Source organism: Neophocaena asiaeorientalis, unplaced genomic scaffold, assembly GCF_003031525.2.
Source record: "Neophocaena asiaeorientalis asiaeorientalis breed wild unplaced genomic scaffold, Neophocaena_asiaeorientalis_V1.1 scaffold723, whole genome shotgun sequence".
Taxonomy (NCBI): domain Eukaryota; kingdom Metazoa; phylum Chordata; class Mammalia; order Artiodactyla; family Phocoenidae; genus Neophocaena; species Neophocaena asiaeorientalis.
This window is the reverse complement of record NW_020171826.1, coordinates 1,025,008-1,044,010: the sequence shown is the minus strand read 5'-3', so window position 1 is coordinate 1,044,010 and position 19,003 is coordinate 1,025,008.

Here is a 19,003-nt window from a genome sequence, read left to right as displayed (position 1 = left end):
AAAGTGATGGCAAATGTTTTTTCTTTTAAATTAATTAGTTTATTAAGTATATTTACAACATCATTCAAGTCTTACATATCTATTTTTATCAAAACTTTTTAGAAACATGGGAATTATTTTTGTCTACAAAATATACATAGCAAGTATGGTAACAAGAACCAGGCTGCTGACCAGACATTTGCCTAATCTCTGTTCTTGGACAAGAATAACTTGTCCATTTCTACACTATGTGCTCTGGCCAGGACCTTGTTAGTTTACCCTATGAGGTAAGGGAGCTAGTCTAGATAACTTATGTTATCACTCTTAACCTACAGGCAGACAGCAACGTATAAAGGAGAGAGATAGTATAACAAATCAGATAGAAGGAACTGGCAATCAAAAACTGATTCGCAGTCAACTGGCTCTACATATGTAAAAACTGTTGCCTATATTACACTGTACACAACATATGTTCCAGAGTAAAACTTTGAAAAGTAAGCCTTAATGTTTTAGAAAAAGAATATTTTCTATTATCTCAGTATAGGAAGAAATTTTTGAAAACAGGAATTGGAAAGTATAAAACATAAAGAAAAAGGTAGCTTTGACTACATTAAAATTAAATATGTAAATATATGAATATATTAAATGCCACTTAGAAAACATTAAAGTATCGATATATTAAAATATATGTATGAATATGTAAATTTATGAATATTCATAACATGTTATGGATATCTATTGTGGTAGATATTAATATTTTACACATACAAATTGGAAAAAATGTCAGAGATTGGGAGATGATACTAGTATCAGTAAGTAAAAGGCACAAAAAAGCCAATGCAGAAGGGGAGATATTTTTCATAGACTTTAAAAAACAACTAGAACTTTCCACATAAGATTTTTTTCTTAATAAAAGATAATAAACAATTACTCTGCTTAATAGGTATGAGGTTTCCTTTTGGAGGGAATAAAATGTTTTGGAATTAGAGATAGTTTTTGCCCAACACTATGAATGTGCTAAACACCATCGAATTGTTCACTTTAATATGGTTAATTTTATGTTACATAAAGTTTTTCCAACCAGAAAATTCAAAGGTATTAGATGAAGAAAATCTTGTTAATTTCATCACTGAAACTAGTATTCTCTTAAATTAAATTCTACCTTAAGAATAGAGAATAATTTGATTGTAAGTTTAAATATAGGATATTATCATTTTAAGGTACTAAATATGGAATGAAAATTGATGCTTCTAAACTCCTGACAGGATCAAGGACAGAAAAAGTTAGAACATAGTGTCTTTTGCCAGATGTCTGGCACACTAAGCCAGACTGTTTGAGAAAATATTATGTACTCTGTAGGAAATGTTTGATTTCCACTGAGACAAGGTTAGATGGCTACACAAGTGGCTTATTCTTTCCCTGGTGGCTGCATGTTCACGGTCTAAAAGTTGTTACCATTTTCTCCTATTCTACTTCTTTTGCTTTCCTTTTATCACCAATTTACCCTACTCCCTAAACCACATTCAAGCACACAGATAATCCCATTATCTCGTTTCCCCCTCCTCTAGCCCACTAACTAATGCAGAAGGAAATCAGATCAGATTGTTCAGGAGGATTGGGCTGGACATCCCATAACACAATGGTTAGTGCAGGTGCTTGGATGCTCAACTCCTGGGCTTCCAATGGTAGCTGGTGAGAGACTGATGTGGGCTCCCCACTTCGATTATATAACATTGGAGATGTAACTTAAATATCGTACAACTCAGTTGCCTGATTTGTATAATGAGAGTGATGATAGTAATAATACCTACTTCCAAGGTTATTGATATATTGTTAAAAAAAAAAAGGTTAATATAAAGCACTTGGAACAGTTTTGTCACATGGTAAGGACACAATACCTTTTAGCTATTGTAATGTCATTATTAATGCAGCCTCAAAGCAAAGCACCCTGCCTATTAGGGCACCAAATTCTGCTCATCTTAAGTCTAATGCTTTCTGAATTTTTGAATCAGTACAGTTTTAATAGAAGAAGCTGCACCACCAGGAATCACACACACACACACACACACACACACACACACACACACAAAATAACTGATTGTAACTTTCTGAGTATTTCATAGTATATAGTTGTGGGAGTTGGTTAATGGTACAAGTAAGGCTGCTATCTTTGTGTCTGGTGTTGGAGACTGAAGTGGTAGAGGGAAGCAAAGCAAGTCATACACTTGTTACACTGGGAAGGCTGCTGCAGGGGCTGGCTCACCTTGTTAGTGTGGGACAACAGCTAGGCAACCGTTACTGCAGTTTCCACCAAATCCTCCTTCAGTTTCTGTGATATCTGTCTCAGGTGCCGTTTACCAACCTGACAAAGAACAACCACATAACTCAAGTTGTGTGCTTGACAGTGGTTAGAGACCAGTGCAGGTCTCAGTCCATTGTGAATCCAGTTACTGCTCATGGACTTAACATCACTCTCACTATTGCACATCCATCTTCCATCTCTATCTTATGCAAAATATCTTTTGTGGCCTCCCCTAACTTGGAACTCTTTAGTAAAGGGAATTCTTGAAAATGCAGTCCCAGTTTAGTTAAAATGAGAGAATACAAATCCACCACAGTCCACCCCTTGTCAAGTTGGCATCCGTTTGCACCTCATTTAGCCATACTGAACTTAATTTCCAAATAAAGACAAGAACAAAACCATGTTTGCACCTAACACAATGCAACTATCCTTCACAAAACCCAAAACATGAGAATCCTCTCCCCCAAAGAGTCTACGAATTCCTTAATCTATTTTGAGGTGATATTTATTCCTCTTTAGCTGAGTCACATTCCCCCTTTCGTATTCTGAAATGTAAATGCTGAGATATAAAGGTAACTACTATAAATACATTTTATCACAGAAAGTAGGGAAATGGTAGAGGTGAAGAGAAAAAATTGTTAATAAATCTATTCATATCAAAGTAAAGAAGAAATATGCACGACTAATATAGTTCACTTTTCTGCAACTGGCCACGTAGTCATAACTGGTATTTATAGCTACCTTTTCCCACTACCTGTTCTATGTTCCTGTCATCCTCAGCAAGCACCTCATCTGGTCATGGTTACTTTCTGGATAGGTTGTCCCACACCTTCATTCCTGGAGGGTCTGGACCATTAGCACACCTGCCTATATTGGGTCATTAAAGCTTTTCCATTGACTTTACTCACAGGATATGCATGACTTTACTCACAGGATATGCAATTATGGAAAGGCATCCCAGGGGATATCCCTGGGCTATTACAGACATATTCCTCTTTATCTACCTCTTGTAGTAGCAACATATAAAATTTTAAACACACACATGGCCATATATATAGTTTTGTATTATACATATTGTATACATATATGTATATATGTATGTACATATACAATCAAACAAAGGATTTAGCGTAGGAATTTGATCTAATGTCATTGTGGGAGTTGGTTAAACAGTCAGTGTACCATTGTTGTGATTCAGTCAGAATTCCACAGGGCAGGCAGTATAGAAGGGAAGATGGGTATGAAGTTGATGAGAACACGGACAAGTTGGAACCCACGGATACAAGCTGGAACCCATAAGGACAAAGGTCTTGATCTCATATCAGCCTCTCACCACCTCCAAGCATCCAACTTCGGTGCTGCAGTTATCCTGCAGGACATGCTGATGCCCTTCAACCTGGAGATAGACATTCACCGTGGCCTAGAAGTCAACGAAGAAAAACGATGATCCAGGTGAACTACACTAACTAAGGATTAGGCATAGAAAGGAACTGAAAAACATAGTCACAGCCCACTTAAATTGGTACAATACAAATCCATCATGCATTCCACCGCAGGCAAAAAAAAAATCATTCTGCATTAGAATGTAAGAGACTTCTAATCTTTTAGCATTCATCCCTAGTTTTTTGGGTTTTTTTTCTTCCAAAATCAGAGATGTACTGCCTATTCTAAAGATGGAGGATGCTTTTCTAGACGTCGAAGTTCTGCATTCCAGAATCAGTTTTGCAGCTTGGAAACTGTGATATATGTTCATTTATTTAACAACTGTAAGGCTCTGCTTGCCCCCTTGTAATTAGGACAAGTAAATCCAGCCTCTCCTCATTCATTGATTTGTTGATATAAGTACATGAGGTAATGGATGTTGATATATTCTCTAACTAATAAAGAGTAAGGTACACACAAGTAATAGAATTATTAAATCTGTTTTCATTTTTGTGAACCACAAAGACAGATGATGTCACAGAACTACAGAGATTATAACTGATATTACGTGGCCTCAGTCCAGGTCCTTATGACATTTTTCCAGCATTTCAACGAGCTGTCTGATTTACTTGTGGGGAATTTTCTTTCCATGTGGCCAGCAGCAGTAAATGAAATCCATTATAGCCCGATGTAGGTGGTTAATTTGCTTTAACTGTCATTTAGCTGGGCCTTCGATAGCTTCCTAATGATCTCCCTGGTGCAATGCAGTGCAGATCTTACATGTTACCTGTCACCAAAACATCTGTTTTTTTTTTTTTTTGCAGAACGCGGGCCTCTCACTGTTGTGGCCTCTCCCGTTGTGGAGCACAGGCTCCCGACGCGCAGGCTCAGCGGCCATGGCTCACTGGCCCAGCCGCTCTGCGGCATGTGGGATCTTCCCGGACCGGGACAGGAACCCGTGTCCCCTGCATCGGCAGGCGGACTCTCAACCACTGTGCCACCAGGGAAGCCCAAAACATCTGTTTTCAAAGATGCTATTTGCTTTTATTTCATGAGTTAGTATCTTTCCACACTTTAATGAAAAACACACGATATACATAAAAATTCTAGAAGAAAATGTAGGAGGTAAGCGCCTTCACATCAGTCTTGGCAATGAATTTTTGGATTTGACACCAAAAACAAAGGCATAAAAGCAAAAATAAACAAGTGGGGCTACATCAAACTAAAAGGCTTCTGCAAACAAACTTCTCAGCAAAATGAAAAGGCAACCCATGGAATGAGAGAAAATATTTGCAAATAATATATCTGATAAAGAGTTAATATCCAAAATGTATAAAAGCTACACACAACTAAATAGCAAAAAAAAAAAAAAAAAAAAAAAAAAAAAAAAAATCAGGTTAAAATGGACAGAGAGGGACTTCCCTGGCGGTCCAGTGGTTGAGACTTCACTTACCAATGTGGGGAGGTTGGGGTGCAGGTTCCATCCTTAATTGGGGGGCTAGAGTCCCACGTGCCTTGCAGCCAAAAGACCAAAAAAAAAAAAAAGAAAATGGAGCAGGGGCAATGTTGTGGCAAATTGAAAAAAGACTTAAAAAAAAAATGGTCCACATCAAAAAAAATCTTTAAAAAGATGGACAGAGGAACCAAATAGACATTTTTCCAAAGATGACATACAAATGGCCAACAGATACATGAAAAGGTGACCAACATCACTAAACATTAGGGAAATGCAAATCAAAACCACAATGAGTATCACCTCACACCTGCTATCATCAAAAAAACAGAGATAAACAAGTGCTGGCCATAATGTGGAAAAAAAGGGAACCCTTGGGCACTATTGGTGGGTATGTAAATTGGTGCAGCTACCATGGAAAATAGTATGAAGGTTCCTCAAAAAATTAAAATTAGACTACCATATGATCCAGCAATTCCACTTCTAGATATATATCCAAAGGAAATTAAAATAGGATATTAAAGAGATATCTGTATTCCTGCATTCATTACAGCATTATTTGCAATAGCCAAGATATGGAAACAACTTAAGTGTCTGTCAACAGATGAGTGGATAAAGTTGTATATATATATATGAATATATATATGAAATATACACATATATATGTGTTTAATATATAATACATAGATTTTACATATACATAATGGAATATTATTCATACACGAGAAAAAGTGAAATACTGCCATTTGAGACAATATGGATGGAACTTGACAGCATTATACTAAATGAAATAAGCCAGACGGAAAAGGACAAATACTGCATTGTGTCACTGATATGTGGACTCTAAAAAAAAAAGGCAAACTCAGAAGCAGAGAAGAGAAAAGTGGATCCCCAGTGGCTGGAGGATAGAGGAAATAGGGAGAGTTTGGTAAAAAGTACATCAGCTATAAGATGAATAAGGTCTGAGAATATAATGTATAACATGGTGACTGTAATTGATAACACTGTATTGTGTAATTGAAATTTGCTAATGGAACTTAAACATTCACACCAAAAAAAAAACCAAACAGATAAATATTGATGGAGGTGTTAATTGACTAGACGAGGGGAATTCTTTCACAAATTAAAAAAAAAAAAGTGTGTACATGCACACACACAAACACACATAACATATAGGGCACTAGACTAAGCACTGTGGATGAAGTTTAGGGTGGGGCTGATGGTTGAAATGAGAAGATACAAACAGGGGAAAATAATTTTTTTTTAAATCTCAGAGTCTAGTAAAAAAAAAAGTACACAATACCACAAATGAGATAAGAGAAATAAATTGCTATTGGAGTCAAAAGAATGGGGGTTTTGGTTCAAGGGCCATTAGGACAAATGACATCATGAAGAAAGATACATTTGAACTGGACCTAGAAGAATGTTCAGAATTTCATTCTGTAGAGATGGGGTATGTGTGTGTTGGAGATATGACATAGGGCAAAGGGGAGAGAAAAGGCTACATGTGGAAGAAAAGCTTGTCACAAGCATGGTGACTATAGACTAGGATAACTTACGTACATGGTTTGTGTATGTCGCAGATAGTGGAGGACTGCAAATGCCCACCTACTCAGCTAGAACTCTCCAATGAGCAAAAGTGAGTCATGTGAACAGGGCTAACGATACAATCAGAGCAGTGCTTAGAGGATTGTGTTGTTAACCATGGGGTGCGAAACCAAAGGAAGGGGAACTACTTGGCTTGTAATGGTGCCTGTACAGGGGAAAAGGCTCACCGAGGGTGAAGATCGTGGTCGAAATAAAGAATGGGTGTGAGTTGCAGGCAACAGAGAATAAAATTAAAAACATTGTATTGCATCAGATCTCTGTCCTTTTTAAATCATTACCTGTTCCTGTCTGAAATGAGATATATTTCCTTGAGGAAAAAAAGTAAGGTGTCATAATTATTCCATGCAGCAGCATCTTTTTGAAATATTACTGCTGAAAAAAATATTTAAAGCAACCATGAAATAATTAGGATTCTGTAAATCCCCATGATCCTTGTCCCCGTCATTTTAAGCTCTGAAGGATTTGCATTTGAAGGATCACTTCATGATACAGAGGTAATAGATGAATGCAGCTCTATTCTGGAAATGGCTTCAGGTTATCCACAGGTGATCTGGAACAACAGCTCACCTCTCTGGCTAAGAGTAAACATTATGTCATATTTGAAAGTTGAATGATTCACAATATCTTCTCCCAAAAACACAGTTAAGCCACCATCCAAAACTGTGTCCACTGTCATGCACCATCACCTATGTTTTTCTGTCTGACACCAACCTAATACAGCACAAGAACTGGCCAGAGGCCAGCTTTCCATCTTAACCATCATCACTTGTTTTCCCATTTCAACTTTATCCTTATAATTTCCCAGATGTCTCATGCTGTTTTAACTATGCATACTTCCATAATTTTACACATGCCACATACTTTTCTCCTTGCCTAGAGTACTGTATCCCCCCACTCAATCTGCCTGAACAATTATTATTCTTCCTCAGGAACTCAGGGTAAATACCGTTTATTCTAGGACATCTTTGACTCAATCAAAATCTTCTGAGACATATTTAGAGTGTTATTCACTCCCTTATCTGTTAAAACTGTATCATGTGCATACTTCCAGTGTTACACTTAGCGACACATTGACTTATTATCAATTCATAGATACCCCTCAGAAGTATATACTATTCCATAGTCTGCATTTTATGCAATAACCTATCTCTAGCCATATTTTATTGCCCTACCCTTGTTTATTCCTCACCTTATCTTTTTTACCTGCTTATAACTCATAATGCTTTATAGTGTGTAAACTTTTGTAGGTTACATTAAATCATTTTTGGTGCAAGAGGAGATATATATTAATGAATAAATGTGTGAATAAACAAAGAAATAATCTTTCCTACTGTTCTGTGCAATCCTTTCAGCAGCCACTGTCTTTTGGTGACCTTTGACATCCCAGAAGTAGCAGAATAGATGGCAAGTGCTTCATCCATTTGAGTCAAAAATCAAACTGTAACTTTTCTTTCAGAGCTACTTTTGAACACTTTGAAATAAACTAGCATTTACATCTTAGTGTATGTGTTACAGAAGCAAGCACAGCATTTACATCTTAAATGATACATTTGTTGAAAGAAAATGTACATGCTTTTAAATGTGAATAAAATGTTCTGGTTATGTAGATAAGATTTTTCAAGTGTTCTTCTCAGTGGCATCAAATATACCAACTTAGATATTCTGTATAATAAGTATATTATAGATCCTCATGTAGCATAAAAGGTGAAAAATATGAGTGGTATTTTTTGCTAATGTAAACTGATCACCTCCTGCCTTAAAATCACTTGCCTGTGTTCTGTTGATCTTGTGTCTCCATTCTTTTGCTATGAAAAGGAGGGAAAAAACTGTAATTTTTTAAAAAGATACATATATATGTATGCGAAATAAGCAGAACACTGAAGTCAGATAAAGGGTGTTATTTGTTTGGATTTTTGTTTTGTTTTTAATTGACTGCTTGGCTTAAATAAGTTGTATTGATTTTTTTTAATGACTGGTTACTTGTGCAAATATATCTGATGAACTAAAGAGTGCATACCAATACAAATGTGTACTGGAACTTTAAGGTAGGTGGTAGATTGGATATTCATTATGATGGTATAATTACCTCATGCATAGTTTTAAATAAAATAATTATTCTTAAGGGACCCGTATTTTGTTAATTAATTCAACAAATAATTATTGAGAACCTGCTCTGTGCCAGGCCCCTGACTTAGGCTCTGAGGATAGAGCAGTGAACAAAACAGGTGAAATCCCTGCTCTCATTAAACTCATATTCTAGTGAAGTAGATAATCTACAAGTAAATGCAAAATGCACTGTGAGTAACAATGATATGCAAAACAAAGTACTACAAGGAAACTGTCGTGCTCAAGCCAGCTGGCAAAAAAAAAAAAAAAATTATCTGAAGATGTAACAAAAGAGCAGAGCAAAGGAAAGAGCTTTCCTGACATAGAAAACAGCACGTACAAAGGTTTTCATATTGTTTTACTATAGGTTCTTTACAAACTATCTCAACTCACTTATATGATAAAAATTATCGAAAGAGTTGGTGCACACAGACAACATCCTCAATTCTAGTCAGATCTTAATGTTTTGATCATAGAAGAAGCCACTGCTTTTTACTAGTTTCTGTTTGTTTGTTTTCTCTTGTTTTGCTGTGTTTTTGTTTGTTCTATTGTTGTTCTGAAAGTTCCCAATGAGATAACTGTTAATACCGATAATATTGTATTGTTAACAAGAACTCTGAAAATAATAAATGCTTCCCTTTTGGCATCTTGCTCACTTATGTTTAGTTGCCATCATCTTGAACAATATAACAACCTAAAGTCAAAGTGTAGATAGAATGAAATAACAAAGTATAAAATAATTGAATGTGATATGATGAAAGAGTTAGTGTTGTCCCAGAATCCTGGTTATTTGAAAGTCCTAAATGAGCAAGTATTTTCTTAAATGAAAGGTGAAATCAGTTAGCAGAAGTCAAACCATAAGCTGTATACCAAGATAAGCCTCCTGCCTCCAAACTCTAGTAAGCCTCATCTTTAATTATTGATTTTAAGGCCGAATAGGGTTTCATTATTTATAATGATGATTATCACAATGTTAAAACAATGGAGAAATTGAAAGTTGCTTCTTTGGTGGAAAAATATGCAGGATTGAAACAAGCAAACAAACAAACAAAAACCTGTCACAGTATTAGGACAAACTGGAAACAAAATTGTTTCAGAGATTGATGACATGTAATGACAGGCTTGAAATATCTGTCTTATTCCTTTAAATTTATATTTTGATGATCCACTTAAGCAAGTGACATATTAAAGTCTATTAACCTCAATTATTTTGTCCTCTAAGTAACCTTGGATAGTACAAGAACAACTTTAAAATTGAATGGATTCCTTTCTGTATTATGAGATACGATACTTGACCTTTTATGATTTTTACAGAAATGCTTAATTATTCTAAAAGTGGTTTGATATGCCATTATATCAGTCATAAAATATTTCTTCCTGCAACGTCCCTTTTGCCCTTTCTTTCATCATTAGCATATATTTTATACTTTTTGTTCAATGCCTGAGATCATTTCCATGGAGAGACACTCCTAGATCATTTGTGAAATTGAAATACTATACCCAGGACAAACACACTGATAAGGAAAACATTTAAAAGCTTGAAACATCCTTTTATATATCTTCCGTAGGTTAGAGATACAGACATAAATAATGGGGGAGATAGAAAGGGAAAGGTATTAGGGGCAGAGAGAAGATCTTGCTGAAGACCTATTGACCCCAGAGGACAGTGAGAAGAGAGGCATGTTTGGGCAGGCACAGATCAGCTGCAGGACAGTGTAAGAAGCCAGGGGTCAAAGCGGGCAAGGGACAGCACAGGCAGATGTGAACCTTCTCTCTATGTCTCACCAACTTAATAACGGTTATGGCTCCACCTTAGCTTGAAAAGTAATTTTAAATGTTTGCTTTACAAGAAAGTAAGCAACTATTCCTACCTCCTCTGTTGCTACCCTAGCAGCTACTTCTGGAAGCGGAAGATCAAGTTATAGGCCTCGAAAGCTAGCTATCATATGTTATAAGAGGCAAGAAAACCAGTTCCTAATTAGTATTACAAGGAACAAATGCAGATGGTTTAAGTTAAGGCAAAGGGGAAGAAAAAAGTACGACTGAAAAATCCTGTGTATGTACAGACAAAAGCTGTAGAACAAGGATCAGAAACTCAAGGTATAACTGGGAACAGTAAAGTCACATTATGAGATTGATTGGCCAGGTGAACAGAAGATCACATACTTATTGAAAGCTTCAGGTGATACTTCATTGCAGAGACAGGGAAGAAGTAAAACTCATTCTCTGCAGATGACATGATACTATATATAGAAAACCCTAAAGTCTGCACCCTCCCCCCCAAAATTATTAGAGCTAATAAACAAATTCAATAAAGTTGCGGGATACAAGACTAGTATACAGAAATCTGTTGCTTTTTCTGTACACTAATAGTGAACTACCAGAAAGAGAACTTAAAGAAATAATTTCATTTACAATTACATCAAAAAATAAAATACCTAGGAAAAAACTTAATCAAGGAGGTGATAGACCAATACTTGGAAAACTATAAAACTATAAAACATTAATGAAATAATACAAAGAAATGGAAAGATACCTGGTGTTCTTGGATTGGGAGAATTAACACTGTTAAAAAGTACATACTACCCAAAGCAATCTACAGATTTAATGAAATCCCTATGACACTTTTTCACAGAACTAGAACAAATAATCCTAAAATTTATATGGAACCACAAAGACATTGAATTGTCAAAGCAATCTTTGACTTCAGACTATACTACAAAAGTAGAGTAATCAAAACAGTATGGTACTGCCACAAAAACAGACACATAGATCAATGGAACAGAATATAAAGCCCAGAAATAAACCCATGCACTTATGGTCAATTAATCTATGACCAAAGAAGGAAGAATATATAATGGAGAAAAGACAATCTCTTCAATAAATGGTGCTGAGGAAACTGGATAGCCTCATGCACAAGAATGAGATAAGAACATTTCCTCTCACCATATACAAAAATAAGCTCAAAATGGGTTTAAGACTTAAATTTAAGACAGGAAACCATAAAGCTCCTAGAAGAGAACATAAGCAGAACACTCTTTGACATAAATTGTAGCGATATATTTTTGGATCTGTCTCCTATATATTTTTGGATCTGTCTCCTAATGCAAAAGAAATAAAAGCAAAACTAAACAAATGGGACATAATTAAACTAAAAAGCTTTTGCACAGCAAAGGAAACCATCAACAAAGTGAAAAGAGAGCCTACTGAATGGGAGAAAAATTTGCAAATGATATGACTGATAAGGGCTTAATATCCAAAGTATATAAAGAGCTCATACAACACAATATAAAAAAATTTTTAAATGGGCAGAAGACCTGAATAGACATTTTTTCCAAAGAAGATATATACATGGCCAACAGGGGCATGAAAAGATGTTCAACACCACGAATTACCAGAGAAATGCAAATCAAAACCACAATGAGATATCACGTCACTCCTGTCAGAATGGCTATCATCAAAAAGTCTACAAATAACAAATGTTGGTGAAGATGTGGAGAAAATGGAACTCGAGTACACTGTTGGTGAGAGTTTAAACTGATGTAGTCACCACAGAAAACAGTACGGAGGTTTTTCAAAAAACTAAAAATAGAGCTATCATATGATCCAGCAGTTCTACTGTGCGGTATATATCCGAAGAAGATGAAAACATTAATCTGATAAGATACATGCACCCCAATGTTCATAGCAGCATTATTTACAATAGCCAATATATGGAAGCAACCTAAGTGCCTATCAACAGATGAATGGATAAAGATGTGGTGTGTGTGTGTGTGTATGTGTATATATACATATATGTATATAAATAATATGCAATGGAATATTAGCCATAAAAAAGAATGAAATTCTGCCATTTGCAACAATGTGGATGGATGTATTATGCTTAGTAAAATCACTCTAACAGAGAACGACAAATATGCTATGTTATCACTTATACGTGGAATCTAAAAAAATAAAACAGACAAATGTATGTAATAAAACAAAAACAGACTCAGAGATACAGAGAACAAACTAGTTGTTACCTGTGAGGAGATAGAAGGGGGGAGGGGCAAGATAGGGATATGGGATTAAAAGACACAAACTACTATGTATAAAATAAATAAGTAACAAGAATATATTGTACAGCACAGGGAAATATAGCCATTATTTTGTAATAATTTTAAATGGAGTATAATATATAAAAACATTGAATCACTATATTGTACACCTGAAATTAATATAATATTGTAAATCAATTACACTTCAATTAAAAAATTATACCTTTTTCATGTATACTTTTTGTTGTTTTTTATTGACGTATAGTTGCTGTATAATATTATACAAATTACAGATGTGCAACACAGTGATTCACAATATTTAAAGGTTCTACTCCATTTACAGTTATTATAAAATATTGGCTATATTCCCCATGTTGTACAATAGATCCTTGTAACTTATTTAATGTATACACTTTTGATGAGTTTGGACACATGCGTATATCTGTGATACCATCACCACAATCAAGGTAATAAACATATCAGTCATCTCCAAAATATTTGTGGCCCCTTGCTGCTGTTACTTCTTCTTCTTTTTTGGTAAGAAGAGTTAATACAAGATCTACCCTCTTAACAAGGTTTTTTGTTGTTGTTGTTTTTTGTTTTTTTTTTTTTCTTTGCGGTACGCGGGCCGTTCACTGCTGTCACCTCTCCCATTGCGGAGCACAGGCTCCGGACGCGCAGGCTCAGCGGCCATGGCCCACAGGCCCAGTCGCTCCGTGGCATGTGGGATCTTCCTGGACTGGGGCACAAACCCACGTCCCCTGCATCGGCAGGCGGACTCTCAACCACTGCGCCACCAGGGAAGCACCTCTTAACAAGTTTTTAAGTGCATAACACCATATTGTTAACCATAGGCAAAATGTTGTACAGCAGATATCTTGAACTTATTTATTTTGTATAACTGTAGCTTTATACCCATTGATAAACTCTCCATTTCTTTCTTCCCCTCATTCACTGGCAACCACTCTTCTATTTTCTGCTTCTATGAATTTGACTGTTTTAGATACCTCATATAAGTGGAATCATGCAGTATTTGTCCTCCTGTAACAGACTTTTCCCTTAGCATAATTTCTTCTGTATCTATCCTTGCTGTTGCAAATGATAGGATTTCCTTCCTTTCTAAGGCTAAACAACATTCCATTGTATGTATATACCACATTTTCTTTATTCATCTGTTAATAGACCTTTGTTTCCATATACCTTAGCTGTTGTGAAAAACGCTACAATGAATATGAAACAGCAAGTGTTGGCAAGGATGTGGACAAATTGGAACCTTTGTCATTGTTGAGGGAATGTGAAATGGAGCAGCCACTATGGAAAAACACTATGGAGTTTCCTCAAAAAATTAAAAATAGAACTACCTTATGATCTAGCACTCCCACTCCTGCATATATGTCCAAAAGACTTGAAATCAGGATCTTGAAGGAATATATGCACACGCATGTTCAAGAACTCCAATTTTTTTAACTATTGACATTTAATTCAAATCAGTTTAATGTGTTAGGTAACCCAAATAAAATGCATTTGACGGTCACATATGACGATGTAAATTTATGACTTCTGAATTAGAGCCATGTGAAACAACCTAATTGCAACGCTCTATGTAAATGCAAACTGACTGCTGACCTAAGCTGTGCAAGATAAACATAAAGTCAGGGAGGGACCTGGGGCCCGGTATGGGGCTCCTCATGCCCTTGGGTTAAGTTGACCCAAGGTCATTCTCCTCCAGTAGGAGCAGTACAGGAATTTCCTCCTCCTGTAAATTCCTCCTCTGAGCTTTTCACTTGTTTTTAACTCACTTTTGTTGTATAAATGCTCCCAAAAAAAAAAAAAAAAAAAAAAGATAACTTAAGAAAGCACTTAGAAAATGTTCCAATATTTGGACTGACTGGCAGCTAAAATAGTTTCTGTTACACATGGGTGCACTAGATTTATTCAATTCAGGTTGCTTGTTTTGAAAAGCAGCTATTTTTATTTATGGGCAGATTTTCCATGTTGGTTATATATATATATAAATGAAATTCTACCATTTATATGTGAATATAGCATTAATAATATATAGTACTAATATAATAATAATAATACTATATAATAATGGAATTAAGTCGTGTGTGTGTGTGTGTGTGTGTGTGTGTGTGTGTTTGAAGCATTAAATTTGAAGTTAGGATGCCTGGGATAGAGTCAAAGTGAATGCTTCACAGCTATGAAACCTTAGGCAAGTTACTTCGTTTAATCCTGAATGTACTCCTTGATGAACAGAACAATAATACCTATTATTGCCTAGCAGGATTACTGTAATGATAAAATTACATTAGAGGTAAGAGTATTTTGTCAAATGCAATAATGTTTTAAATAGCCCTCAACATTTGGCAAATTCATTCTTGCATTTTTTTCAGACAATTTACTCTTAAAACAAAGAAGAAAGTATGACTGGTGCTGGCATAACTTATCAGTCATAGCTACAAACCACAGCAAGTAGGGCAATGCACTATAACTTAACCCTACCAAATTATCAGTGTGAAAGTTAGCTGGCTGTGTTCGCCAAGGAAATCTATTTGCTTACTGAAATGAACAAATTAGCAGGAGAATTCACTGATGGGGCTTAGAATACCTTTGTCTAATGTGAATCAGAAATAACATCCTACAAATCAGCCATCCTTTATGTAAGATTCTTAAACATAAAATACAGCCTGCAGTGACACAATATTACACAATTATCTTAGCTGAGTAACTTCTTTCCAAAGGAGAAAACTCGGCATGAGGTTTATAAAATACTCATTATTCAAGGGCATCAGCATGGTCAGCCAACTCCAGAACAGTCATAGCAACAGAGAAGAAGCTCTGCTAGCCTTGGGCATCATGGGCATTTGACTTTCTATCCCTCACAGCTCACTGAGTGTGACACCATAATAATACTTAGAACGTTATCCAAGGATGTATAAATAGTCTTTATTGATATGAGATCAGACCTCAATATGAAGAAGTCAGTATTTGCAAATTTCATCTTTCACATTAGCAAGGATTAAGATGGAATTACCAGCTGCAGAAAGGTCATGAAAACTGTATATTTAATCCCAGTTAAACTACATTTAAACTGTTCTGTGACCTTAGACAATTTAACTGCCATTTCCTCACTTTAGTGTCCTTCTCTATAATATTAAAGGGTTGGACTAAGTAATCTCTAAAGTCTCATAAAGTTCCAATATTCTGTTTATATGAGCTCACCAGGTATTTCACTTTGGAGTTGGAGAACAAAAAGTTGATAGCAAGTATGCACCAGAGCCAGGAACATAGTCAGTAATGAATAAATATCTATTATTATTATTCCACTTTGTCTCATTGTTTTCTTTCTCTCAGGCGTTCTGAAATAATCACTGCTTAAAATGTTTCTATATCACTTCTCTTAGGTAAGATGTTGTTAAGCTTAAAATTAAGCTTAGTCACTTTTCTGAATTAGAAAGTGGAAAAACAGTGTATATAATTTATTTGTTTCATTTAGCCTTGGGTATATTTCGCATATAAATTTCAGGGAGAAAAAGATGTTCAAAACTTTCAATGCACGTGTGAAAGTGTATCTCTGTAGAACTATTTAAAGAAATGTTCAGATGGCAAAGACCCTTACAAAGCATCGAGCCCATACCCTGGTCTTTGTAGAAATAACTCAACAATATCCAACACTGCAGAGTCAGGTAGTAACTTATGACATAACCAGCAGGAGTGGTGTGATTTCTGATTTAAACTGTAATTTATATTAAACAATGTTCTGCAGGAGGACATAGTTTGAAAATAACAAATGCTTTATTGATTTATGTATCTGGTTCCCTATGTGGGGCAATTGACATCTTGTCAAAAATAGTACGCTGTTACTCTAAAGAACTAAAATGTACATGGCTACCTTGTCCTGCACCTTTCAAAAATACTTAAGAATTTAGGTTTAAAATTCTACCTAATGTATGGTTAAGATTGCTTATCAATCATAATTATTTATTGAATATATTTTACTTTTCTAAAATGGTCTGGTAGTGGGAGGGGTCAAGTCCTGTCCATAATGGGTAAGGGGCATCAGCCAATAAATGATATGGAGTTGGGAGTATGGGAACAATCCATTAAAGATAAAATATAACAGTGTCATAAAGGATAGACTAACTCTGCAAAAAAGCCAGAGGCTAGGAGACCAGTTAGGAGGCTCTTACAGAAATTTCAGTACAAAGTGAAGGTGGTCCAAAATGAGACTAGAAAAACTTGACAAAATATAGTATTTTTCAGAGAAACACTTCTGGCATTTAATTGTAGAACTGCTGCAAAGGGTAGAGAAGACCTTCAAAAGTTTATTCCAAGGGAAAAAAAATAAAGAGGAACCAGACTGGGATAGGTGTTGGGACAGTAGCGATGAAAGGGTTAGGGGTGTGGAGTTTGAATCTTAATGTGGCAGATAGAAAAATAGAATATAGAAGAGAATTTGAATATGATAAATACATTTGGGAACTATCACCTTGAAATCATACAAATAGACATATTCTACATGAAAATAAGCATGGTGTGGTTTGTAATATTTTCTCAAGTTTACAGATATTTGGAGAAGGTAATTAACAGTACAGATCTTCTTCCCAGGTAAAAGAAATATTATAATACTAAAATATAAATAATTTTGCACATAATTTCAGGAGATACTCAGGCTCTGAATACAGCAAAGACTGTTGGGAAATTACAGCCAATGAACAGAATGAGGGGGATAAAAAAATTACTAAGTGGATATCAGTGGATAAAACAATTACTAAGAATAATTTGATTAGATATCAGAGGTAGAAGGATTCTTGATAAAGGCAGGCAAAAGTGATCAGATACCAAGGATAGGGGTATTCTCAATATACTGGCTTAGCAGATTCTTTGCTAAAACTGGGCTCAGGAGGCTAAGGGTAGGGCCCAAGGCCAAAAAGAGAGAGCTCAGAGGAACCTGACTAAAGTTTGGTCAAAGAGGGTGTCTCTGTCAGTCTCTTCACTTTGCGCTCATCTCTTCATTCGAAAATATTTATTGAATTCTAAGTATATGACAGGCACTGTATTTAGATCAATGAGACAGGTCTGTCCTTGCCCTTATAGAACTTGGATAATTGCTACTCCTCCTTTATGTCTCAGCTCAGAGATTTACTCCTCTATGAAGATTTTCCTGACTCCACTTTACCTGGATCTACACCTTTCATCATAGATTTACCTCTCTGGATATAACCTCCTGCTTAATGGTCTATTAATCCTATTAGACTGTAAGCTCTAGAGGATACAGGTTATATTAACCTGGTTCACTCATCCCCAGTAACAAGCACTGAACCTGGCCAAGTAGTAACTCAATAAATAGTTAACAAAATTTGCAAAATATAGGCAATAAAAACCAGGAACAGACAAATGATGCCAAACACTAACCAAGAAAGATGTGGAGGATATGTTGTTTCCCAGATACAAGGGCTATAGAAAAAGCCAAACGAATGAGAAATTTAAAAGACACTATCAATAGTGGAAGTCCCAAGACCTTTTATATTACTGAAGTCTGAAGTTCTCAGAGGACCAAACAGCAAAGGGGCTGGGATTTCAGATACAATTTATTAGAACACAATATGGACTTGATCCTGAAGCAAATGACTCTTGACTCTTGTTCCTTGGAGCAGCTGTAACACTTTTATCTAAAGGAAGCTCCCAGCACTCAGTTTAATTCATGGTTTCATAAATTTCTTTCTCTAGACCTCACTTTCCTCATTAATAAAATGTGAATCCGGGACAGAGGAAGGGCCGGCAGTGACATACATGAATATATAGTGTAATACATATGAGCACTAATTTTAAGAGTCTATGATTCCTTGGGTTACCTGTGTGATTTGAGGTAGTAGAGGGCTATCAAAGGAGTTAATATTTTTAAAAAAATGGTGACAAGGGGGTTGTTGTGGATAGTGAGGTCTAATTAATAACAAGTCATATTTATCTTTGTACAGGCAATTTCCAGCACAATTACCATCTTTTACTTTCTAACTGAAAATCAAATTATAAACGAGCTTTGAATCAGGTAAGAACGATAGTTTCTTTAGCGAAAACATGTGGACTCAGAAG